At 37.2% G+C, this 25,393-nt stretch overlaps 1 protein-coding gene across 2 annotated transcripts in view; it reads left to right on the forward strand.

Annotated features, from left to right (window-relative positions):
* Nucleotides 1–25,393, forward strand: part of Sema3a (semaphorin 3A) — a 462,166-nt gene that overhangs the window by 230,079 nt on the left and 206,694 nt on the right. Inside the window, exon 1 of one of the 2 annotated variants that reach the window (XM_076566308.1) lies at nt 25,258–25,361. The exons of the other annotated variant lie outside the window; for it this stretch is intronic. The gene's annotated coding sequence lies outside the window, so the exon portion shown is untranslated. Of the gene's footprint in view, nt 1–25,257; nt 25,362–25,393 lie in introns of those variants that run through there. 2 annotated transcript variants of the gene reach the window in all.

Genomic DNA, 25,393 nt, shown 5'->3' on the forward strand with positions numbered 1-25,393 from the left:
TTGTATTTATTTTTGTATATGAACAAAAGAACAACATTTTAATAAACAAGGTTAAGTTTCTTAATAGCCCTCATCAACAAATAAATATTTAAGTATTAATTTGATTGGATAAGGCAATCCACCCTCCTAAAGTCCCCAAACCTTAGGCCAAATTGACAAAGAGACTGATATTTCTCAACAATACGATGTCCCCCTGTTGTTCCGTTCCCAGTCCTCCCAGTTTGCATTTCTATTTGTTCTAGCTCTGACAGTTTATTACAACAAACTCTACCCTGTCTTCTTCACTACATCATTTCAGGGATATGTGTACAGGACCAGCTCTCTGAACCCAGCTACTCCCACCCACAGCTTGTCCTTACCACAGCACTAAAGGCAAATGCTAGGTTTATACTGAGATTCTTCTTACATCTCTTGTCATCCGATCCTTTTCCATATAATTCTAGGCAAGCTTTCAGCTACTCTCTGTACATACATAGGACCTACTGGCCCCTAGTAGATAAAAAAGGAGAAATTGCTAGATGAGAAAAACATCAAACTGGTAGAAATGGACATGTTTGTTTGGCAGTCCAACAGTAGATTTATTTTGTATTTAATCAGAATCTTCTTTGTTTATTCAAGTCATATAATACAGGTAGTCCCATCCACTAAGGTAACAATTCCCACCTCCTCTCCACATGCCTGAACTAATGCCTTTACAGAGAATGCAAGACAAGATGTTCACTCAGAGTTACTGGACAAATAATCTTGGATATGGAAGTTTAGGTTTTGGGGTAAATTTAAATTAATAAAATAGATTTGATGTTTCAGAGTTCAACTAATAGATTGAGGGATGAATGAATTTCCAGGCAAGTGTTCCATTGCAATGCATTTTGTTTTGTTTTTCAGTTGTTATAGAAAACACAATTAAAGCTAAAAAGCATGTTTGGCTTTTCTGTTGTTCAAGAAATCAGAAGGCAAACAAAATGCCCTCTGTCCAAGATCCTGTCTTGCCTGATTTTTCTCTGAAAACTCACTTGCTAGAGTCTCCAGTGTACGAAAAGGACCGTCTAGAGCTTTTGCTGCAATTTCTTCTCTGCTACCGAAACTTCTCACATCCTATCACTTGCGTTTTCCATGTGTATAAACCCAACTGAACAGAGATGACTAGTTGATCATTCAGTGATTAACCTAGTAGAGACAGATGCCCCTATTTTCCATAGTCCCTCTTACTGCAAAGAATAAACTCCAAACACTAAACAAATAACAAGGCTGAATCAGTGAGGCATACTTAATGCACAGAGGTTTTAATGGCATCTCGGTAATTACAGACAATGATAACCACCTATAAATCTCCATTTCCCAAATGCCACAGCCATTAGGAACTGAATGATCTGTAATTTGTACTAGATGTTTTAAAGAACCTTTGGCCAAAATTATCTTGCCTTTAAATATTGGCTACTATAGATCCAATCCAAGAAGTATAATAAGATCATGCCTATATTTACATTACTACTAGTATGATGTAGGATATAAATCTTTGCCAAAATACTGCAGATTTTATTTTAATTTCATTTATCTTACCCAACAATATTAAAAATGCTTTGTTGCTCTAGTGGGCAATAAGGCAGATTGAAAACATAGTTATAGACGTGAATTTTACTACACAGCCTTTTTCTTTACAACTTCTTTACTATGACTTATTGCAACTTGCTCTTACAATTTTATTGTATATAATTTTTGAGTGTTTCAAAATTTCCATGGAAGTTTTGGAAGTATGTGTTCTCCACGCCTCTGTGTTTTTGTAAACTTTATGGGCACTGCTTACACATTTAAAGCCGTTCTTCAGAGACCTTCTCATAAGGGAGTCTACAGCAAACGTGTGATTTTTGACACCTTTGCTTTTCCTAACAGCAACGTTCCGAATTTATGTTCCCTCCTCTCAATCCCACTCTCTAGGGACAGTGACAACAGAATTTCTCATTTCAGGTTCATTTCTGATCCTTTCCTGTTTGAATATTGACGATGCTCCAGTATTTAGGCATAAATGGTTTTTCCTTTGGTCTCATTTTGAGATGATTTAACACTATTCTAAATCCCCCCCACACACAGTTAGAATCTACCTTATGTACAATATGCATATTGAAATTGAATAAGATACATTTCTGCATGGCTTCCCATGGTGCTCTCGGGAAACTTGCCACATAGCCAACTAATAAATAAGAATGTTTAAACTTGGCATCCGTGACTGTTTAAGTGCTTCTCAGAAACTAGCCCATTAATCCTGGTGCAACTGCTCGTAAAGCAGACAGCACATCATCTCATCTGTGCCGTTTCCTTCTATCTATTATCTGTTAATTCTGTAAGTTTAGGATTCTTCTACACTGTTACATCCACATCCTTCCGGAAGCTTCTGCAACTGGCCATGCTGAAGGGAGAGCTTGTTGTGCCTGTGGCGATCCTGTGCTGCACTCCATGTTGTACCATGCAGCATACTGAATGGTGCTGGGATTATTAGACAGTGAGGCCTATGGTTGTATCCATTGAATGAGCTGGTGAATAGTCCTTCTATTTGCTAAGCAGAACTTCCTTACTTGTTAAGGGAATTCTCTCCCCTCTTCTGTGCTCACCATCTATCTCTGTTATGAAAGAGATAATCCACTAATACTAATAAAAAAACAAATAAATAAAAAACTTTCGGGAACTCTTTTATTACTTTCTAATGGGTCATTCCAAGGAACAACCTTGTTAAGCCCAAAAGATAACCGTTGATTGAGAACATCAATCTCCTTTCCGAACTCTAGGACTATTCTCTGTTCCAGAAGAAAAGCTCATGAAGCAGCATGCGTGTGAGGTGATCAAATGTTCAATGACCAAATGACATATTGTGTGACTTATTCTGGTATGTGAGTACCACTGAGAGGCCCTCATCATGACCCATCTCTCTTCAAAGTATATATAAAGCTTTATATATTTGTATTAATTTAGTAAATATAACAATAGAAGTTACTGGCCATAAACCAATGACAATCAGAAAAAATATTAATTCGGACTTGTTTATGAAGCATAATATATGTTATTTTAAAGTATCTCCTATAAGTCTACAAGAAACTTGGTCTCATTCTGTATTTCATGATGCATTTCTTCCTCAACTTATTGCTTTTCCAGATTTACAGTTCAGTTACATTTACTTGAGCAGAATATAAACAAGGTTCAACTTGTGTTCATAATAGGTTTGGACTGCCACCTTATTACATGCAGTGTTGATGGTTCACAATCCCAAACATTCGTAGGTTCAAGGGGAAATGAATGACTCAATTAACTTCTTTGTGGGTAGCTGCCAGCTGTGAGGAAATGATGTGTGTCCTAAAGGAGACATTGTTCAACTTGAGAGTGACAGATGAGTAAGCATAAGGGTACACCCACCTCCCAGTGGCTGATGTGACAACAGATATTATTTATTTCATTAGCGGTACTTGAAAATATGCTCAAGGTCCTACATATACCTTAAATACTCATGCTGAGTGAAAGGGGCCTTGCATGGGTGGATTTCGTCTTGCTTAATGGATTGTATATCGTTCATAATATATATTTCCATGGGAATGTTTTAGCTCTAGGTCAATGCTCATTCATCATGATGTTGTTTGTTTTTTTTAAACCTAAATAAAGCAAAAGATTATGAGATCTTGTGACCTTTGCTATATTTACCAGACAATTTCTTATAAATAACTAAATTTAGAGAATTAGAATGGTTGTGAAAAATCACCTAAAGTTCCTTTCTATTAAATCATAAGATTAACAAAATGGTGATTCACGGGACGTAATCCATGGATCATTTTTATGGTCCATTTTATTCTTTGTTAGTCACATTTAAATAAATGTTAATAGACCGTGAAGATTTAAAAGTAAATGTTAAAAAGAGTGATCAAGTTAAAGATGGAGAAAATACATGAGAAAATGTTTATCTGCTTTAATATTTGAACAATGCTATCTTTGGTAGAGTATCCTTTCATTTTATTTTAATATGCCTACAGACACTTTCAAATTATTCTTATCCATGTAGTTTTCATTTTACATGCATTATTCTTGACTTTTGGTAAGATTTCATTCTTAATATTACCTTTGTGTATATTTGGGTATTCGTTTGAATAGCTGTATGTAATACCAATCACACTGTATTTTGCTGGTGAGCACTGCAACTGGGTTCAGCTGAGATAAGATTTCTATTTTATTTTATGATGTCATGTTATCCTTCCTAAGGTTCACAATACCTGGAATATCTAGCTATCATCTTGATTTTATCACCTTTTTTTATATTGGATTCACATGTTGAAGACTGATTTAAAAAAAAATCTTATTGTCCTGTGAAACCTGTGCTGTGTGGTTTTGAAAAACCCCTTGTAGCTGTCTCACTTACACATTGAAACATACTACATCTTTTGATTCTTTTTTAAAAAATGTGTAATAGAAAGTTTAGTGTTTTGTGCTGATCCCATTAAATGAGCTTATTTTATTCTGAAATATTACAGAATTGTCACATCAGAAGCAGATTTTAGTAAAATTTGAGTTTGAAGAATGAATAAACCTATTTAATCACAAAGGCAAGTTTATACCAATGAACATATATGTGATATGGGCATATATATGACTTGTGGATGTATATTTATACCTCTCTACATCCAGTCATAACTAGCCATCTTTCATTGCTACTTGTTTTATCCCTAGAATGCTTTTATGACAAAATATATGAAACCAAATATTTAACACAGGAAAAGGGTTTGTTTAGCTCAGGATTCTGGAGGTCTGAGAGTATTGCATTGGCATTTGTTTGATCTCTTCTTGTTATATCACAACGGGCCCAGGGCATCTTGCTAACAGTTTGTGTGACAGTATAGGCAAATGGGAAAGGGGTGATGGGGAGATGCCTGCATCCCTTACAACAACCCATTCGCGAAAGCACTCATTCACTCAGAAAAGAATGTTAATCTCTCCAGTAGCAGGGTAGCCTAACCTATCACTCTCCATTCTGCGCCATCACTCATGGTTCCAGCCTCTCTCAGTGCTGTAACACTGAGGATCAAGCTTTGAACATGCGAGCTTTTGAGAAACAAACTCCAACCTGATCCAAGCCAGAGCACTATTCTGATGTCATTACCCCTACTTTGTCTTTCTTTTGCAAGCATTAGCTATGAAATGTGGAAGTTAGCATATTTTCTAAAATTAGCATTTACTCTATGCAGGCTTTCCCTGTCAGCACTCGCCAACCTTTCAGTGAAGAGGCACGCTTCCACCCAGCCTCCACCTGCTTCCTCGCTTGCCGTGAGGATGGAGTCTGCTATATGTTTGTCCTAGAATATGTCAAGAAATAAATCTGGAGTAATAAGTCTATATCCAGAAGCATTTATTGATTTAAATGAAAATGGTCTGAGGACCCCAATAAGAACATAAGTGATTATACATCCATGCCCCATCCCCTTGCAGCCCAACAAAGTTTGCATTAATTTCTCTTTATTTGCAATTTAAACAAGCCTCCCTAGTCACACCAATACAAGCGTTTGAGAAGGACTGACACATCCCAGGTGTTGTACGTTGCAGGAATTTATGCAATAGTCATATTAATAGGGCTGAACATCTTCCTTAACGATGAAGAACCGTTTCTATCTACATTGGAACAAAATATAACACATTAAAATGTAACTATTGCTTGTATGTGTGGAATTTAGTCCAGCACATGCTTCCTCTTATGGTTGTTTTAGACCACATTTGAATTCCCTACAGATTGCTTTGTAATCACACTTCTCATTATCCCACATTCCTAAGATAATATATGACTGGAAATGTTATTTATTTGTTTTTAATGTATTTGTTTTTTTATCTCATCTCATCTGCTCATCATTTTATAACTGATGGGTTAGACTCTGTCCTCCATATTTTATTTTGGTACATACAAGAAAAGTCTTGATAGCCTGACATGATGTTTGGTGTAGTCTTTGGGGAGCATACCATTCTACCATCCCCATAAAAGAAAGAAGATATGAAAGGAAGATGTGATATTTATAGCATAGACATGACAGGGCTACAGACATAAAATCTGAAAATATAGTTCAATGTAATTACTACTTGATTACATCACTGAGTAAGATGGGATGGGACATAAGATCAAAATCTCTGATAACCTAAAGCTCTTTGTCTCTTGACATAAATCTTGCTATTTTAAGAAGTTTCTCAGAGGTAAAAAAGTGAATTTTGACAGAATGACTAGGCTGTGTTACAAATACAGTAAAGAATCATGTCATCGTGGCGGGGCCTGATGGTCCGCCGAGGTGGTATTGCTGTGTTCCTCGGCAACTCCCCAGCAGACTCACACATACTTTTGTAGGAACAGTGGCTACACCTAGAGCTCTGACAGATCTGTAAATCTCCACACCATTGAAATCCATATGTAGATAAACATAACTCCTTTAAAGGTGAATAATATCCCAATTATAGCACTTGTATCAATTGAGTCCATTTCCTGATTGCATCATAAGGCATACAGGTCTGAGCTAATCATAATCAAAGTTAGGTGAGCAAAAGGGGTATATGAAAGGAGGATAAATATGAAATACAATAAGTCTTCACTACGGAAATAGAATTGCTTCCACTAAATCACGAAAAATTGGAAAGACAAAACAAAGGATGATAAACTCAGGCTAAATGTCACATTTATATATCCATGGATTATTGAAATCATCATACATATCAACACTGCATTATTTTACTTGAAGAAAAAATTCTGTACGTTATCTTATTTATTGAAGTCCAACTGAAAAAAATAAATCAAAAAGGAATATCATTTTTAGAGGTACAATTAACAGCTTTATAGTTTTCAATATTTTCTGATGTTTCTGAAATCTGTAGAAAAATATATATATATACATATTTCAAGTGAAATATTTTGAGTATCTTTAATGTTAAGCTACATACATACTCCATCTGGAGCAGAAATAGTTTGAAGCTTTTTCTGTAAAAAAATAATAGTGACTGTTTATTAGGAGTTCTACAAATTAGAAGGCTTTATTTTTGCATTGTAAAATAGATGTTATCTTACTCATAACTTTGTTCTTACTGAAGAAGGTTAAGGAGTAGGTGTTATCTACTAAAGGGAGCTACTTTATACTTGACCTTAGCAAAAATGCTAAGAAATGTAAAAGGATCCTTTAAAAAAAAAAAAAAAAGATTAAAGCCTGAGTTTTCTTCTATAATCCTGCCTTCCTTCCTTCCCTGTGTTTCTGTTTGTGTGAATCCTTCTCTGCCTTGTCTTTTAAAGGTTAGCCTATTGAAGCACCATGGCACATGGTACATTTAGCAAGCCATAGTATAACGTAATACTTAGAATGATAAATAGAATTGTTACAAGGGGCCAAATGCACTCATTATCACAAAATAAACCTATAATCTAAGAGTAGCAGCATTGTTCATTTTTAACCATAGAAGAGACAGAACCTCTCAGTGTCTCATCAACATATATTTGAGGGCTCAGTTTTTACTGCTAATTTCTCTTAATCTGGAAATATTTTGATATTTTTAATTCATTGGAGAGGAAGAAATTATACTGTAAATTGAATTAATTAGTTTTCTCTCAAAATATTTGTGAATGAACTCTAAATTCCCATCTGAATCTATCAAAGAGAGGCTGTCCTTTCTATATTGAGCACTGGTTCAGAAGGACATGGAACACACACGGAATGCACATTACAGCTGTGTCAATCTTTCTGCAATTATTTTGAATAGTTGGCTATTTGCCCTATCTGACAGTTTGGGAACATGATGAATAATTTAGTATTCGTGCTACTGCTGTTTTGACCCAATTAACATGAAGTACATATCCACTGTTACTCCAACTGATTGCAATATGAGGGCATTGATACCTCTGAGTTTGTTCTTTGTAATATATATATTTCTAAAATGGCTTGCATAGCAAAGCTAAATAAAAGACAATGAATACCATTTCATGGACTGACTCTGAAGCCTCTGAGAGCTCGCCTTTTCATTAAACTCCTGACACTAGTTTAGATCTGGTGTCTAATTTTAGAATTTTCTGGGAGTGTCTGCCCATGGGATATCCTCTTCTTTCAAGCATACACAAAATATTGATGGGCATCTGTGAAAAGCCAGAACCTTCTGTGTCATTATGTACATCAGCACACATTTGTCAGCCTGCCTAACATGACGCAGAAGCATGGCTGCTACACAATTTCTGTCTTTTTATTCTCAGTGGAACACCTTTTAGTTAGTTTTCTGTTGTTCTGTTTTAATCTAAACCAATGATTGCCAGTATAACTTCAATCTGAGAAAAGGTTGGGCTTTGAAAAGCACTTTAAAAATAGACTTATTTTATACTTCAGTACTATGTGTAGAACTACTGTGCTCATTGCTGTCATACCCACAAAAAGACTGAAGGGTAGATTGATTTCTTACCATCAGATGCATTACTTTGAAAAAAATGTGCAAGAATTAATATCTAATGCTTACTTGGAGATGTATGTGTATACACATATAATATATATATACATATATACATACACACACATATATATACATATATATATGGGTGTGTAACACACCCACACATATACCTATAAATGACCCTATAGTATTCTCTCTTCTGTTACTTTTTCAGCTATACATCTGGATGTGTTACAAATTCATTCATTCATTAAATATGCCCTGGTAACTCCTATGTAGCAGGTATAATCCCATTTACTGGGTTGATGTATAAAAACAAGATACAGAGGACATTTGTCTGATGTATGAAAATAGTTTCCACATAATAATGTCAGGTGACACTGAGGCAATTTTAAAATGATTAGATAACGAAAATGAATCCTCATTTACAATGTAACCTTTGAGTAGAGACATAAAAACGTCAAGTCAATGTACTCTGTAGCTCTCTGGTGGACAGAACTTGAAAAGCAGAGGGACAGCAACTCTCCCCCTTTTGTTATTAATGTCCTAAAATGCAGCTTAGAGTTTCATATTCTGGGACCTCCTCTAAGGTGAGGGGGGAGAATGTATTCAGCATATTTCAGTTCATCCTTTGTATGCTGAAAGTTAGTGTCAAGTTATTCTAATTTTCCAAGCATAGGAAACTATAATTTTAATAACTAAATTTGAAAGGGCAGAGCTGGCAGCCTCTTAGTTCTGGTTTCATTATGTAATTGAAGAATTACAAATAAAAATTCTAGATCTTTATAATACTGTCATCATGTTGTCTTACTATGCAGACCAACATAAAGTCAGTTGAGTTGTGATAATATAGAAAGCATATTTAAATAATATAAGCTTCAATGTAGGGTATAAAATTATTTTAATTGTCTGTGTCTCAATTTTATCATGGCAAAAGTAAAGATGTAGAACTCTTGAATTATTGAGTACTGTGTTGAAGATCTTAAATTTTCTTTAGGTAAGGGTGCCAAGTCCATCACTTGACTTATCATGGGGTTTTGACTGTTTCCTGCTAAACCATAGTGTAAACTTCAAAACTACAAAACCCATGAAGTGTATGTCTTCATGTTAGTCACACTCTCTTCTTATAAGCAGCTAATTTAAAAAATAAAGGCAAAAGTTAGGGCATGCTTGGATAGGGAGGGCGCCATGTTGATAGACTAGAACCATGTCCCCTGCAGTACTGAAAATTCAAAGGTGAGTCGCTGCTACACCCTCAAGAACTAATTCTTGGATCTTTCTCTTGGTGTTTCTCTGGATGAACTACCTGTTTATGTTTTGTGTATGTGTGGTTACTATGCTAAACATTTAGGAAGTCTTTTTCTTCTGAAATATGCTCAGTCTTTTAGAGGTGATTGACCCATCAGTACAGGGAAATCTGATGATCTCAATTTGAGTTCATAAGAGTCACTTTTATTTACCAATATTTTGTGTTCTTGTTGTTTCTCTTTTTCTTACCACTTCATGTCAAGAGTAAAATGTCATTACCAACTTCATAATTAAATTAAGAACCAGAAAGCAAAGTATCTGAAATAGAGTGAAGCTCCATTATCTCTATTGTCTTCATCTTTTACACAAGTAATGTCCCAATTCTTTCACCTACCCATTCATACATTTCAGATTTCAAGAAGGAACATTAATGCATACTTCTTATGATTAAATCACTTTGAGATTCAGTATAGTCCTTAAGGGCAAAGTATCAGGAGTCCAGATAATGGCATTGACTTTGGGGCAAGGATTCAAAAGGAGGTGATTTGATATCAGTCCTAGAAGTCCTAGAAGATTGAAAGGAGTTTGTCCAAGAATATCTTGGGATTTTCTGCATAGAGCAGGTTTTGTTAGTTTCCATATTAAATCCTTATGAGTATTTTTATGTCTGCACTCAAACTGTAAACTCTCCATTACTTTGAATACAATGTGCAAACCTTTGTTCACATCAGCCACTCTTGGCACTGCCCTTCAGAAATTCTGTTTAAGGAATGTGAGGTATTGGGGTGCCACACACAAAAAAATGTGTGAGTAAGAGTGAATGTCAGAGAAGCTACTTGAACTAGATTATAAACTTAGGTGCTTCTGAATGCAGCTAAATGTTCTGGAAAAAAATCACCACTGATACTTGTATTAATTGCTACTAGTGTTAGAATTATATAATTAAAATTAGAAAAAAAAAGCACAGTGAGTGAATAGACAATATTTCAAGGTGAGGATTTTATGGCATCTTTTATTTAAAATTATGTTTATGGAAAAAGAAGAATATTACTGATAAGAAAATCCAAATATAGAGGCATTGATGTTTAATATAATTCCATAGAGATAAACATTTCTTTCTCAAACAGTACATTCTGAGACATACAGGAAGAAAAGAGCTTTACAAGCAATAAGGAGGACTCTGGTCAAATGTTTCATTGCTCTCGTTTATTATTGCTGTTGATTTCACTTTGTATTTGTAATGGAATTGATGACTGCTTAGGTGAGCACCTGCGCACCTGGACACACACATCCAAGGAAAATGTTATAAAATGAGGAATCCCACAAAAGAAAGGAAACTGGAATGCACAGCTGCCAGCCAGAGAGTAGAAGGGAGTTTCCACACACAAGTATTAGATTTCATTTTCAGTTTCCCCACGGCCAAGGTTAAAAAGGAAATCCATTTCCATTAACTGATAAAGTGGAGTATATCAGCTCTTCATTAGGGAAAATCTTTCCTGGCACTAAATTCTGGAAGAGGATTTATCATGTATACCATTATTTGAGATGTTCACTCCCGTAATGAATAGTGGCTTTGCAGACATTGTAAGGCTATTCCTCACCAGAACATTTGTTATATCAACCTGCAGGAAAAGCTAAGGGCATAATATTACATTGTGATCAGAGAATCAATTTGTGTTTGGAGCCTTGGAGACACTTGGGAGGGTAGAATGGAGAAACAAATTCAATCATGTGGAAACAGAAGAATTAATCGGTTCAAAGCTGCCACAGTAGATGCAAACCCTTGTGTGTTGTGAGGGCACTAAGGGCACATGTTTCAAATTTCATCATGAAATTTCTATGATGAAAAATAATTTTGAAGTCCCACCTGCCTTTTAGACTTCAGAAGGGAGAAAACCGTGCGGGCAACATCAAAGACTGGCAAAGTAATTGCATGCTGTTTGCTGCACACCTCCAACCTGCTGCACTGTGGAGACGGACAGTTGCCAACATGGAGTTCCTTCTTCATACATTGGTGCTATTCATCCTTCTGCTTCAAACCCCACATGGACCGTCTGTTTCAGAATCTGCTCTCCCCTCCCCGACCGACCTCAAATGATTCTCCCTGGATGGTCCCGACATTCACTCCTCCACTCCTTCTCTGCTTGATCACATTTTCCTGTTTGGGCTTTTCTCCTCTGCCTGTGTTTTACTGTATTCCAGAGTTCCGTTCTTAGCCTACTTTCTCTCTCTCTATCTTAGCCTTAACTCCCACATATATTCCTATTTTTGCCTCTGGCATTTGAGCTTTAAACTAATTTGCTCGGCTGCCTATGTGTACCTAAAATATTCCCTGGTGTTCTGTCCTAAACAAACAAGTTCAAAATTGTCCTCCCTCTGCTGTCCCAGCCATATCTGCTCATGTCCTGGTGGTAATGGCTCTGCCTATCTTGCCGTATCATGGGTAAACACAGCAGAGAAAAAAAAAACCTCACTTTTCCATATATCCTATTCTTCTTTATCCCCATTTCCCCAAGACCAGTAAGTTTTGGCCTCTTATGCTTCCCTGATTTGTCTTGTTTCTTCTTTTAGGATGCCGCTGCCATGATTTGGGGCCTGGTTTCCTCTTTGTATAGATCACTAAAATAAGCCTCCTTGACCTGCCTCACTTCCAGTTGTCCCCAGTGAATACACTCTCCTCTGAAATTGGGCTTGTTCCACCACGACGTGGATCTTTTATGATGGTCCCCTCCTTCCCGCGTCCTCTGTGGCATTTCGTCACCCACATCAGGATTACAAGCGTGACTGCAGAGATGCCTTTTGATTTGGACCCTGCTGATTTCTTCTTTCTCTCTCTGCAATTTACATCCTTTTACTGGCGAAATTGCTCCCATTTCCTGCACTCACACATGCTCTCTTATTTTGTGGCTTTGTGCATTGGCTGAAGTCCTGGTGTGACCGCCTGGTCTTTCTTCACCTGTTCTTCCTCATCATTGAAGAACAACTCAAGCAACCGTTCTGTCTCCCACAGGAAGCCCCTTATAAAACCCCAACTGAGCTAAGCGGCTGCTGTTTGTGTTACCTGAACAAGGGATGTGTGTGTTCTATTTGTATTTTTTTATTTCATTAGTTTAGGCTCTCCTGAAGAGTGGGAATACCATCTCATTAAATTATTTCCTTCCACATTAACTAGTTCACCATGTAGAAACGCTATCCAGTTTGAATGCAATAAGCATTTACTGAAGTAAGTTACTCCAGCAATGTTATATTCTACCAGAGTGTGTCTTAATAAAGTCAGATGGGGATTATGCAAACTGAATGTGCTCATAACCTATTAACTGTCACAGAAGAAACATTTAACATGTTTCCTAAAATATGAATAGTAAATATTCTCCAAATACCTCTGATCTTTTTGTGCCATGCTAGTTAAAGTTAGCATCAATATCATATAATTGCTATTTATCCTGTTATTATTTCAAGTTTAGAAGATGTATCACAAATGTTTTTATTTAATAAGTTAATATTTTGACATCAAAGGTAACAAACATTACTGAGTATTTGGCAGAATCTTATAAAACAGCCAATATAACTTATTCCAAAACTGAAATTATAACTTTACATGAAGGAGTTTGATTCATTAGATTTTAGTCCTAATGAAAATAATTAAATATTCCTAAAAATAAGGTAAAATGTCATCCTATGGACAGTAAGTATATATTAGAATATAGGATTGTAATATTAGAATGAAATAGGATTGGATTTATTTGCTCCAATTCATGAGATCACTGTGCAACACTATAACTGATCAATGCCAAGGCTGGAGGTAGGACTGAGATTGGGCTTCCCTCAACACACTGTCCGGCAGTTCATGTATGCTCAATAATGTAATCTGTCATTTATGTTAAACATGAACCTGAACACAAACAAATGCATGCCAGCATACATCCACATCATGGAATAATTAAATAAATTCTGCTGGTAGTCCTACTTGACAACAGAGAGGGTAGATAGCTCATTTTCCAAGCAAGTAAAATCACTAAGAAGATGCCATACTGTGGTCTTTCCTGCATTCCGATTTTAATTCAAATGCCATCAAGAAATTTGTACCAAAATGAAAATTGGAGAAATAATCACATCTTTAGTATTTATGAAATTAAACACCAGAAGGAAGACAATATTAAAATGCAAAGACAATATTAAAATGCAAATACTATTCATTATTTACAAAGAAGCAATTCTCTTAGTAGTTAAACTTGGATCAAGATATAAATAGGTTACCAGGCCCCGAGCTACAAAAATCACATAGTTCTTAGATGTTCGATGGTATTTTCCTATGTATTATTAAAATACATGGTAGTTATTTATGTATCTAGAAGTTTTCCTGTGTCCTGTCTAGCCCACAGAAGCTTGTAAAATAATCACCCAGAGGCTTAATATTAATTACAAACTGTTTGGTCTATGGTTCAGGCATCTTGCAACTAACTCTTTCATGTTAAATTAACCCATTTCTACTAATGTATATTTTTCTATATGGCCATGGCATTACTGATCTTCTGGCATCTTGCTCCTTGGGTGGCTCAATAGTATCTGCCTTTCTTCCTGTCTCTCTTGGATCTCCCACCTGGCTGTCTCCTGTCTTGCCATAGGTCAAAGCAGCTTCTTTATTAACCAGTGATAGTAACATATATTCACAGGGCATCCCACAGCATACTTATTTTGTAATAAAACTTAGGTGACAGTGGTTACCTTTACAGGGATTTATGATTAAGTTATCTGAAATCTACCTGTAGTTTCCTCTCTCCCTAGAACTTTATTTCTGAAAATAGCCATTATCACTTTTTTTTGAAGTCTGAAATCAGAATAATTCTTCCGACAAGGAGATGGGCCGAGGCCCAGTGCTCCAGTGGCCCTTCAGATGCCAAACACCACTCGGGAACTTGTATCATTTGAGACAGGAGAGAGATGTTGTATGGCACACAACTAGAAAAGGTCTCAACAACATTATTCAAAGACAGAAGACAGTATGTTTAAAAGTTCATGCTAAAATTGCATTGAAGAGGTCTTTCTGTATGCTTCTAACTGGCAAGGTTGTCCTGCCTCTCCCTTGAAATGAAAATCCATAATGTTGTGTAGAGTGCTCACTTATCTCAGAATTCCTACAGTTTTAACATACCACCTACTACAAAAGCTAAACAACTGCTTTTGAATTACATTTGATGTTCACAAATGTATTCATATAATATATGCATGAATGACTCTAAAAGTATGCACATATACATGGAAATTATGGAGGTTTGAGTGACAAATATCTCCCCCAAAGGCTCAGATATTTGAAAATTTGGTTCTCAGTTGGTGTCTGTTAGATGTTTAGAAGGAGCATCCTCACTGAAGGAAGGGGAACATCCTCACTGGAGGAAGGGGAACATCCTCACTGGAGGAAGGGGAACATCCTCGCTGGAGGAAGGGGAACATCCTCACTGAAGGAAGGGGAACATCCTCACTGGAGGAAGGGGAACATCCTCACTGGAGGAAGGGGAACATCCTCACTGGAGGAAGGGGAACATCCTCACTGGAGGAAGGGGAACATCCTCACTGGAGGAAAGGGAACATCCTCACTGGAGGAAGGGGAACATCCTTGCTGGAGGAAATATGTCATGGGATCCTGACTGTGTCACTTTAAGGCCCTCTGTCACTTTCAGTTTGCTCTCTCTTCTTCACATGTGAGCTTGAAGATGGGATCTCTCAGCTCCCTGCTCTAGCCGCCATGTCTGTTCAGTGCCATGCTTGCCTAGCATGATGAATTTCTATCCCTCTGGAACCATCAACCCAAATGAACTCTCCCTTCTGTCAGCTACCTTGGCCGTTATATCTTATCCCAGCAACAGAGAAGCACACAAGCACAGAACCTACATGCCAGTATAACTATCCATTCATGTGTGTACAGGTGTGTGTGTGTGTGTGTGTGTGTGTGTGTGTGTGTGTGTGTGTGTGTTTACTTATGTACTTATGTATGCATGCATATACTAAACTTGGGAAGAAAAAACTGACATAACCTCATTCTCTTCACTGTGTCATCATCTTAAGGTCCTCAACTAGTATACCTGCTCAGTCTCTCCTAGCAATAGTTCTTAACTGCACAGTAGTTGTAAGGAAATCTATCTCTTATATCAACATCGCACTGACCTCTTAGGAAAAGGGAGACACATTTTTTTCTGTACCTACTTGAACAGGAAGAGGAGTTACTTCTTAAATTTTACAACACCTGAGTTTTAGCTTGTTGTTCTAAAAACTTTGTGAAGTGAAACTCACTTATGTCAGACCTATACCCAATGAAATTCTATTATTTAAGGACATTTCAACACCTACTATACACTTTTCTGTGCATCCCAAATTAAAACCCTGGAAGTTTTTAATTTAAACATTTTAATAAACACATTTTTAACCATTCTCTAAAAGTAAATAATGACCAGTTTTCTGAATTCTATATTTTGTATTCCAGATCAGTCTTAATAAATTTTGGAGCTTATTGAATACTTTGAACAAAGTTTTGACAGAAAAGAATTTGGAAGTGCTCAAATTCTTGTTATTCCTGTTTTGGCTCTTCATCTGAATATAGCAAATCTGACAGTCAACTTGGCCTCTTCCTGCCAATGCTACATCACTCAGAAACAAGAGTTGGAAAGACATTCACTTAAATTTGTTGAGGTCTATTGTGTGGAAGCATTTGTACAAGGGAGTCACAGGAAGCAGTTCATATGAGCCTCACCACTGAAGAAGACCTGTAATTATAACTGTGACATTAGACAAAACAACTCCTGAAGTCAGACTTACTGGCACAATACCTCCACGCATGTCCCAAACAAAATACCTTAGTACAGATGTTTAGCTTACAGTATAGACTCAGGAGTATAGACTCAGGGCTGAGCACCTACAGATAAGGCACATAGTTCTGTAACTATAAAAAATGCATAAAAAGAAAGGGAGAGTGAAATTGTTGCAAGTTAACAGTGAGGCATGGCATATTTACTATATTTTACATTGGTAAATATATCTTATGACTTCATTTGATTTTACCCAGGCACTCATTTTCACATGTGGACAAGAAAGATCTGTAGAATGTATTTCAAACTCATTTAATGAAAACAGAAAATACTAGACAGCAATCATAGAAAACCCGTTAGTGTAAATAAAAGGCCATCTTAGCTCCTATAGTATATACTAAGCTTTTTAAGACTCACCAAAGTAAAGGTTGGCTTATTTTACTTTCTTTTCTAATACTTTGACAGTGTACATTTATCACGGTGATATTAACATTCAAATAAATCAGGATGGGAAGAGTGCCATAGTGTCAATCATGCAATTTTTGTGAAAGCTTTTTGAAATTGCATGGGGCAGAGGAAACATGATCTTGCTTCTGGGGTGGCAAACAGCCCACCACCATTAGATAGCTCAAGCGCCATGTCCTGCATCCTGTTAAATGTAACTCAATCAGCTCTACTTTAGCAGAAGGGTTTTATTTTCATCCTGGCATGCCAGTCCTAAAGTATACTAAAGCTTTTGCTTGTTTAAAGCTTCAACATGATTATTCCTATAAAATAATTAGTGACATTTGAGCCTCTTTCTGATAGACTCAATTTAGATGGAGGTGAAGCAGCTTTTCACATTCACTGAATTCACATTCAACACACGGTGTTTGTAAAGATGCATAAAAAAGTCCACTAGTCATTTTAGAAAGCCTTGTTATGGACTGTTCTTAGGTATAAAAATTATAATTTTATTCAGAAGGCAACAAATATGTGGCCATACTTTGTTCTATTTTTAGGAATTATAATAATTATTAACAAAAAGTTAAAAATCACCATGAATTACTATATAAGTCCAGAGATCTGTAACGCTCATCCTGTGATTTAAAGTGACACTTTGTGATAAACTGATAACATGATGTTAAGCATCGTCCTGTATTCTGCCCATGTGTTTAAAGAGAATACTGAATGGAAAATGGAAGGACTCCTGTTGGAGCTATTACAACACAAATTCCACCAGGATGGAAAATTAACTTATTTACCAGCCAATCAGGGTTCCCTAGAGCTCTGAAAACAGTGTGAAACAAAACGTGTTGAACAGTTAAAACACTAAAGAGAGCTATTGACCTATGAGATGTAATGACATAAAATATAAATAGTAGCAGGAGATATCCCCTTAATAATTGTACAGGTGTTTCACCCGTTGACCCTAACCTCTCTGCTTCCTAAAGTTAAGTATGGCACTTATCTGGGAAAATAATTTCCCCTGAAACATAAATAACACTAGCTCATGAGGCTTGTAACATAGGTTATTAGACCCACTCACACACTGATGATGTAGTCAGTAGTAGTAATGGGTCTTCTAGAAGTTTAAGGCTCAACTTAACAAAAGAAATGCCCTTCTCTCCTATACTGTACAAGCTGTGAAAAGCGGCAGATCTCACATCCACATCTGGCCAAGTGAGTCACCAGCAATTTGTTGAGTGGTGATATGTCATTCTCCTTTAAACTGTAGCTGCCTGCAGTTGGAAGGCTGGTGAGCAAAGGCAACCTCATTCCTGCTTGTCTAGGTCATGGTTTCTGGGCTCACTGCTCCCCTAGCACATTTTAATTTACATCATCTTATCCTCTATGGTCAAGTACTTTGTACATGATGTGCAAATTCTTTTGCATTTAAAACTCTAAAATACAACAAGCAAAGGACATGTTTTCAGACCATAAAGCTAATAGCAGCCAAGATCTTTCCTCATTTCAATAAACTCTGTGGTTCCTACTGCAGTAATTCTCAAAAATTATTTGTAAAAGGCCAGTTCAGAAACATGCTTTCTCTTGCCAATCTCTGTATCATACCCTACCCCATGTACACAGGCTATGAGTGCAGTCATACTGCACCTTGTCTGCAAGAGGAAACTAAGTAGGGATTCATGGTTGTCCTTATATTTGGTGATGACAAACATTATCTAATTTGACATCCATGATGGAACAGGAAGATTAGTACATTTCTAAACAAGTTTAAATTTATATTATTTTGTTAGAAATCATGATCTTCTGATTAAAACCTAAGTGTTTCAAGACATATATTTGCACAATTTGCAGTATCCCCTTTTTAGAGAGTTGTATTAGCATCATTCTTAAATTTACTAGTTCCTTTGAGAAAGGATCTCATTGTAGCCCTTCCAGGATGGCCTGATACTTTCTATACAGTGAAAGATGATGTTGTTCTTCTGCAACCACTTCCTAAGCTCTGGGATAATAGGCCTGTGCTACCACACCCAGGACCACCGCATATGTAGTGCTGGAGTTTGAACTCCAGACTTCATGCATGGTAGGTTGACAGTTTTTCAACTGAACTAAATCTTTAGGCACATTCTTAGTTTAAAATAATAATGAGAATAAACTAAAGAGCTCCATCCCCTCTGTCTTTTACGCTCTTTCCACCTCCAAATCTGTGGGGCCCCTGAGCTCTGAGGGAAGGGATTTGATGGAGATAAATCATTTAGAGCTATGTGTTCCAAATATCTCTGTGTAATGTCTGGCTGTGGGTCTCTGCATCTGTTTCCATCTGCTGTAGGAGGAAGCCTCTCTGATGATGACTGAATAAGGCACTGATCTTTGAGTATAGCAGAATATCATTAGGAGTCACTTTTATACTTTTCTTTCTTTTTTTTCAGACCAGTAGTATTTGTTTTACTCTAGATCTCTGGGCTGTCTAGTCTCTGGCTCTTGTTCATGCAAGCAGTCTTGGGGTATGGGTTCCTTCTCATGAAGTGGGCCTTAAGTATACCAGGAGAATAGGGCCCTCTAAATCAAATGAGCAAGGCCGAAACTGAAGCAGCCCAGGACCTTTGAGGGTCTGCACCAGGTCCTTTGCATGTGTATTATAGCTTTCGGTTTAGTAATTTTATAGTACTCCAGAGTGTGTGAACAAGTGGGTTTCTGATTCCTGTGCCTTCTCTCGGGGCTCTTCTCCTTCTGTTGGTTTGCCTTGTCCAACTTTGATGTATTTGTGTGTGTGTGTGTGTGGGGGGGGTTATCTTATTATATTTTATTTTGTTAAAAAAATAAACAGAACAGCTGATTCATACATGTGAACACTATACTTTAAGAAAATTTTTATAAAACACTCATTTTGAGTTACATCTCTAATCTCTATTAGCATCATATTGTGATATTTTACAAATAATATAATGTATAGTAAGTCTAAAGAGGTCTTTCACTTAAAAGACACATAATTGTAGGAAAGTAATAATAGTAATGACACAATGAAGTTTTCTAGGATCTAAAGGGGATACCAACCATATCTGACTGGACTATGAAACAATTACTTTACTAGCATTGAAAACAGTGGTTTTTCAACCTGTGGGTCATAAGCCCTCAAACAACCCTCTGTCTCTAGAAGTATTTACATGATGATTCATGACAGTACTAAAATTACAGTTATTAAGTAGCAATGAGAATAATTTTATGGTTGGAGGTCACCACAACATGAGGAACTATATTAAAGGGTTGTAGTGTGTAGTTGGAAGTTTTCCTGTGTCCCAGCCAGCGGGTGGTCATCGGGACAAATCTCTCCCACTCACATCCCCCAAGTAAACACACAGAGGCTTATATTAAAACTGCTCAGTCATTAGCTCAGGCTTCCTACTGACTAGCTCTTACATTTAAACTCAGACCATTTCTGTTAATCTATATGTTGCCATGTTTTCCGTGGCTTTACCTGTGTGCCATTATGTGCTGCTCCCTGGATGGCGGGCTGGCCTCTCATGACTCAACCTTCCTCTTCCCAGAATTCTCCTTGTCTGCTTATCCTGCCTATACTTGAAGTCATGACAAATGGTTTTTTTCAGGGCTTAATTTTATGGATACCCATGAAAGAAAAATGGGAAACTGAATTTTCTTCACAAATCCTTGTGAATAATAAAAACACTGTTAACTAATAAACAAGGTGCTTTCTAATCTCTCCCATAAGCTGGCAGCTGCTGTTGTAGGCAAGGCAGAGACTGAAACCTGGGTTATAACTCTGTCCTATAGCACAAAAGGAAAAAAAAAAAAAACCAACTTGAGGAGAAGCCTGGGCCAGGTCAGAAGGTGTTTGACATTGGAGACACTATGCAATACAAAGGATAGGCTTGCATAACCTTTTCCTTTCCACCTATTTCAATTTGGGGAATTCTGTGGCCCTGCAAAGTCAACTACATGGCAGTGTTGGAATCACTGTCACCAAAACAGTTGACTTTGCCCTTAAGACAAACTCTTCTTTCTGTGAAGTTTTGAATCTGTTTACGAGTTTCTGTTCCCTGTCCTTATCAATCTCAAAGGACTGAAAAACTCTGAAACTCCCCTCCCCCGAATGAAGACTGTAGCAGGCTCACATCTGAGGTATAACATTCTGTTCAGAGCTTGACAGAGTAACTGCCTCTCCTTTGCATGGGTCCAATGTGGTCCCCCTTCGTGCAGCATCACCAGCCTCCACACTTTGTAAGTTCCAGGAGATCTAGTTATTTATTTATGCAGCGGGCATGTGTGTGATGTGCTCTACTGGAAGGAAACAGCTAATAACTTCGTATCCTAAAACTCTCAGGGGCCAACCTGCTGTTGCATTTAGATTCTGCAGAGGCCACCTCTCTTCCAGCTCACTGCAGAGCCTCTGCTAATCACTATTAACAATGGGATTTTTGTCTCCCTTGAAAACTTTCTTGTTCCCTTTCAGTGGAGGTGGAGACAGTCACTAAAACCACCAACAACAGGTATTTGCAGTGTCTGGTTGCCTTTCTATGCTCATATTAAGAAACACTTTGTTAATTTAGCAGACGGTCTAGTAAAGAGGCAAGAGGGATGGCAAGCTCCAGGCACAGACTGAAATGGTTGAAAGAAATGCCATTTTTTCAGTAGTTTGGGAATGCTAATATATGATGGGATAAGATGATAAAATAAAAGAGACTATGGAAATGAAAAAAAATGTTCTAAAATAATTTCAAAAACAGAACAAACAATCAAAACATTTTTCTAGGACTAGGTTTAGACACTTTGGGCAATTTCAACATAAACCATAATTTCAGCTTATTTTTCTTGCCACCTCTTCCGTCCCCACTCAAACATACTAACTAAGCTAACAAAACCCACCTGCTAGCTCCACTAAACAACCTCTCAAGGAGAGAGATGCTCACCAGTACACATTTCCCCTGTGACTTTTGACAGCTTTGATTATTGGGATTTTCTTATAATCTATAGTGGCAATTAATGTGATTCTTTGGTCAGTTTCTCATCTCTTCCTGCAATGATTTAATATTTATAACTGCAGTTCACTTGCAAAATTAGTGCTTTTTCAACATGTCACAAATTCAACCCAGAGCAAAGACAAGCTTATTTTCCTGCATCTGTATTCCCAGGGCATTAGAGGGGAGGGAGGAGCTAATGCCTCTGTAGAGCAGAATTCCCTTTGCATTTTACCAATTCCTTCTCTCAACTCATGCTTCCGCATATTGCTTGTGCTAAAAGCACTCATAAGGGTCAGATTATGCAAAGCGTAACTTAATTTCTGAGACATTGCTTTTAACCTGCCACCCTTGGTTCCCATCCTTGACTATAGTAATTCTTAAGTAATGAGCATTTTTGAGCAGAACATACAATACATCAAATATTTAGTTTGAGAAACATCCCGAATATTAGGCTATTTTCTGATTTTCTAAAACATTTTTTTTCACCCAACAATTGTCTTTGAAAAAAGAAAAGTTCAAATTCCCAGTTCTGAAAAAAATTATTCATTAAAAATAAATTCCAACATGAGAATGAGGAGGGCAGAGTTTAACTATAGCACTCCCTACGACTTTGATGATCACAAGATTCTCGATGACTTAATGAAGCAATCTCTTGAAGGAAAAAAAAAGAAAAGAGCAGATGCTAACTATTTTAACAAAAATATAACCCAATCAAAACCACTTTGGGAAGAAAAGTTAAATTTGTTTGTGTGTTTGGTTATTTTTTTAGTCTTGTTAGAAAATCTAACTAATTTTTAAAGAATTCCCTAGTTAAGTAATTTCCCTTAAAGGAGTCACTAATTTCCGGTAGTGAGCACATTTTGAGGGAGTTGTAGTAATCAAGATGAAGTGAGACTCACTTCACTTGTTCCATCAAGTCCATCCTAACTTCAAGTGTATTTTATCCATTTTGAAGTGGCACCTTCAAAATAGACATATTAGTTTTACCTAAAATAAATAAATAAATGAAATATAAGTTAAAAAAATCTCTCCACAAAAGAAATACTCTAACAAGTAACCTCTGCAACTACCTGAGTCTTTAATGAAAAAAAATAAATAAAAGTTACCTAACTTGTTGTGAAGTGGGAAGTACTGTTTCTCTGGAAAATCAAGTACAACACCCGGAAAATTGTCATTCTTCGTAGACTTTCTCAGTATGGAATGGGGTGAGGCAAAGAGCTGCTGAGTTATTTGTCAAAATAAGCACAGGGACATCATCCTAGGAAGCATGTGCCAGATGGACAGGTGGCCGCAGTTACACTGGAAAACCTGAACTGTTAGAAGTTTTAGGAACCCAGCTGCAAATAGAATTGTGGTACAAGACCTAGGCTATAGGGTGGCATGCAAGTGGAACTAGCATGCTTTTGAATGAAATGCAGAGGACTTTATCACACTTTAAGATTCATTATTAGAAGGCCAACATAGTACTCCTGACTTAGCTGCAGCAGTACATGCAGAAAAATCCAGATTCTGGCGGCACATGCAGCAGGTTCCATCAAGTCATGCCTGAGGCCACAAGTTCTGTTGGAGGAGTAAATCAAAATCTACATTGTCACACCTGCAACTAAGTCTTCTGGGTCTTACAAAGTCCTATGCAGGTAGACTTCAGCTAAGAAAGGGGCTTAAACAGAATTGTCTCTGGGCAGGAGGGAAATGTATTAAAAAAAAAAACAAAAACAAATGAAGACAACTGCAATTAATCTTGCCAAAGTCAGGTGAGATCAGAGCAAAAAACTAAGACCCAAAGGTTTTTATGTTTTCCAAAGTTAATTGTATCAAAGTTCTAAGAATAGGGGTGTTTGTAAACATGAACTTACTTGTATATCAAATTCCAGACATCAACTTTAGTCTTAATTATTAGTTTTGTATAATTCCACAATGCTCTCCTATTTTATTGTTCAAATTCTAGATGAAATGTTCTTTCTTTAGAATCAATCTGGCCTTTTTTCATTGAATCTTACTTAATATTATTTTAGTTTTCATGGAACACACAAACATTTGCTAGATTGGAGTTTTAGCAAGCAAAATGGATGCGCTTTAATTTATCTGTTCTGTGTTGACAAGGATAAACTTACTCTCCTGCCTTACACAAGAAACATGTTAGAAATATCTTAATGCATTAAAAAATACATGAAGTAGCAAGGTGAAATGCTTTAAAGTAATAACAGTGGTGTTTGGATGAGATAATTCACTATTGGAATCCTCTAGATAATCCCAAAGTGGCCTGAATTCCTTTGCAGGATGAGTGTCTATAGAGGCAGACAGAGAGCCTCTTGTCATTGTACCCTTAATCCTCTGCCTAAAGCGTGAAAAGTGCTCAGGGTAACAAGGATGGGATCACTAAAATCAACATGATTTTGGGTTTATATTCTTGACAATGCTAACTGATCAATAGGCTTTCGGGAGCTGACAAATCAATCTGGTGTAGCCCGGCCTCTCCCCCTCCCCCTCCCCCCCCTTACATCCTGCTCCTGAATCTCCATTCACACCGAGGTCAGGGGAAGAATGCTGTCTACAGACAGTATGAGAGCTATCATGGCCGTGCTTAGATAACTTTTATGGGCACTTTCAATAGTGTTTGTATTTTTAATTGTGAGGCTAGCCCTCTCTTTTCTGCCCAGGAACATTCATATCATCAAGAGAAGTTTTCTTCTGGACCTTAAGTGTTTAGAGGCAGTGGGAGAAAAAGGAGAGCAGAGGTTACAGGAAATGTAGAGGATGCTCTCTTACAGCTTTTATACAAGTCTTACCCAGATCCTATAACACCATTAGATTCCAGGAATCTTGAAATAAAAGTAAAAGAGAAAATTTAGACCCCACAGACAGCATGCCTCTATGGCAGAGAATTAATGAGGTTCAACAGGACACTGAACACATGATTGTGTCCCACAAACAACTGAGTTACCCCTCACCAGCTCATGAAGACACAAGAACACACTTTTCTTTTAATTCCGGTCCTTGACACTCAGCAGGGACTTTTGTGAACTTTGTTGTCTCCCCCTGGCCTTGAGGCCAGCACTAGGGAGTGGATCTAATTAATGAGAGGTGGTGCATCGCTTTGCGTTGCAAGAGTCAGCCCCTGCCTCCAGGAGCTGCAAAACCACCGGCACTTTTAAATTTGGAGTATTCTTTTGCGAATCCCCTGTTGTAATTTATAATTCTCAGAGGACCTATATTTGTCTTGAACTGATCGTTTATATGGGCTTTCCAAGGAATTTCTTCACTACACTTGTTGTAGAACAGGGGAAGCGGGTGGCTGAACCCAAGGGGGGCTGTGTGGAGGCGGGAATAATCTCTAAGGAGGCTTTAAAACCGTCCGTGGTTAAAGTTACACTGATGAGAGGGACACACACACACACACACACACACACACACACACACACTGCACAAGTTCAGCGGGGCTGTATAATGAGCATGGACTGTAAATTCTGTAGGTAGCCAAATCAATTTTTTTTGAATCAC

The sequence above is a fragment of the Peromyscus maniculatus genome, chromosome 3, assembly GCF_049852395.1.
Source record: "Peromyscus maniculatus bairdii isolate BWxNUB_F1_BW_parent chromosome 3, HU_Pman_BW_mat_3.1, whole genome shotgun sequence".
Lineage (NCBI taxonomy): Eukaryota > Metazoa > Chordata > Mammalia > Rodentia > Cricetidae > Peromyscus > Peromyscus maniculatus.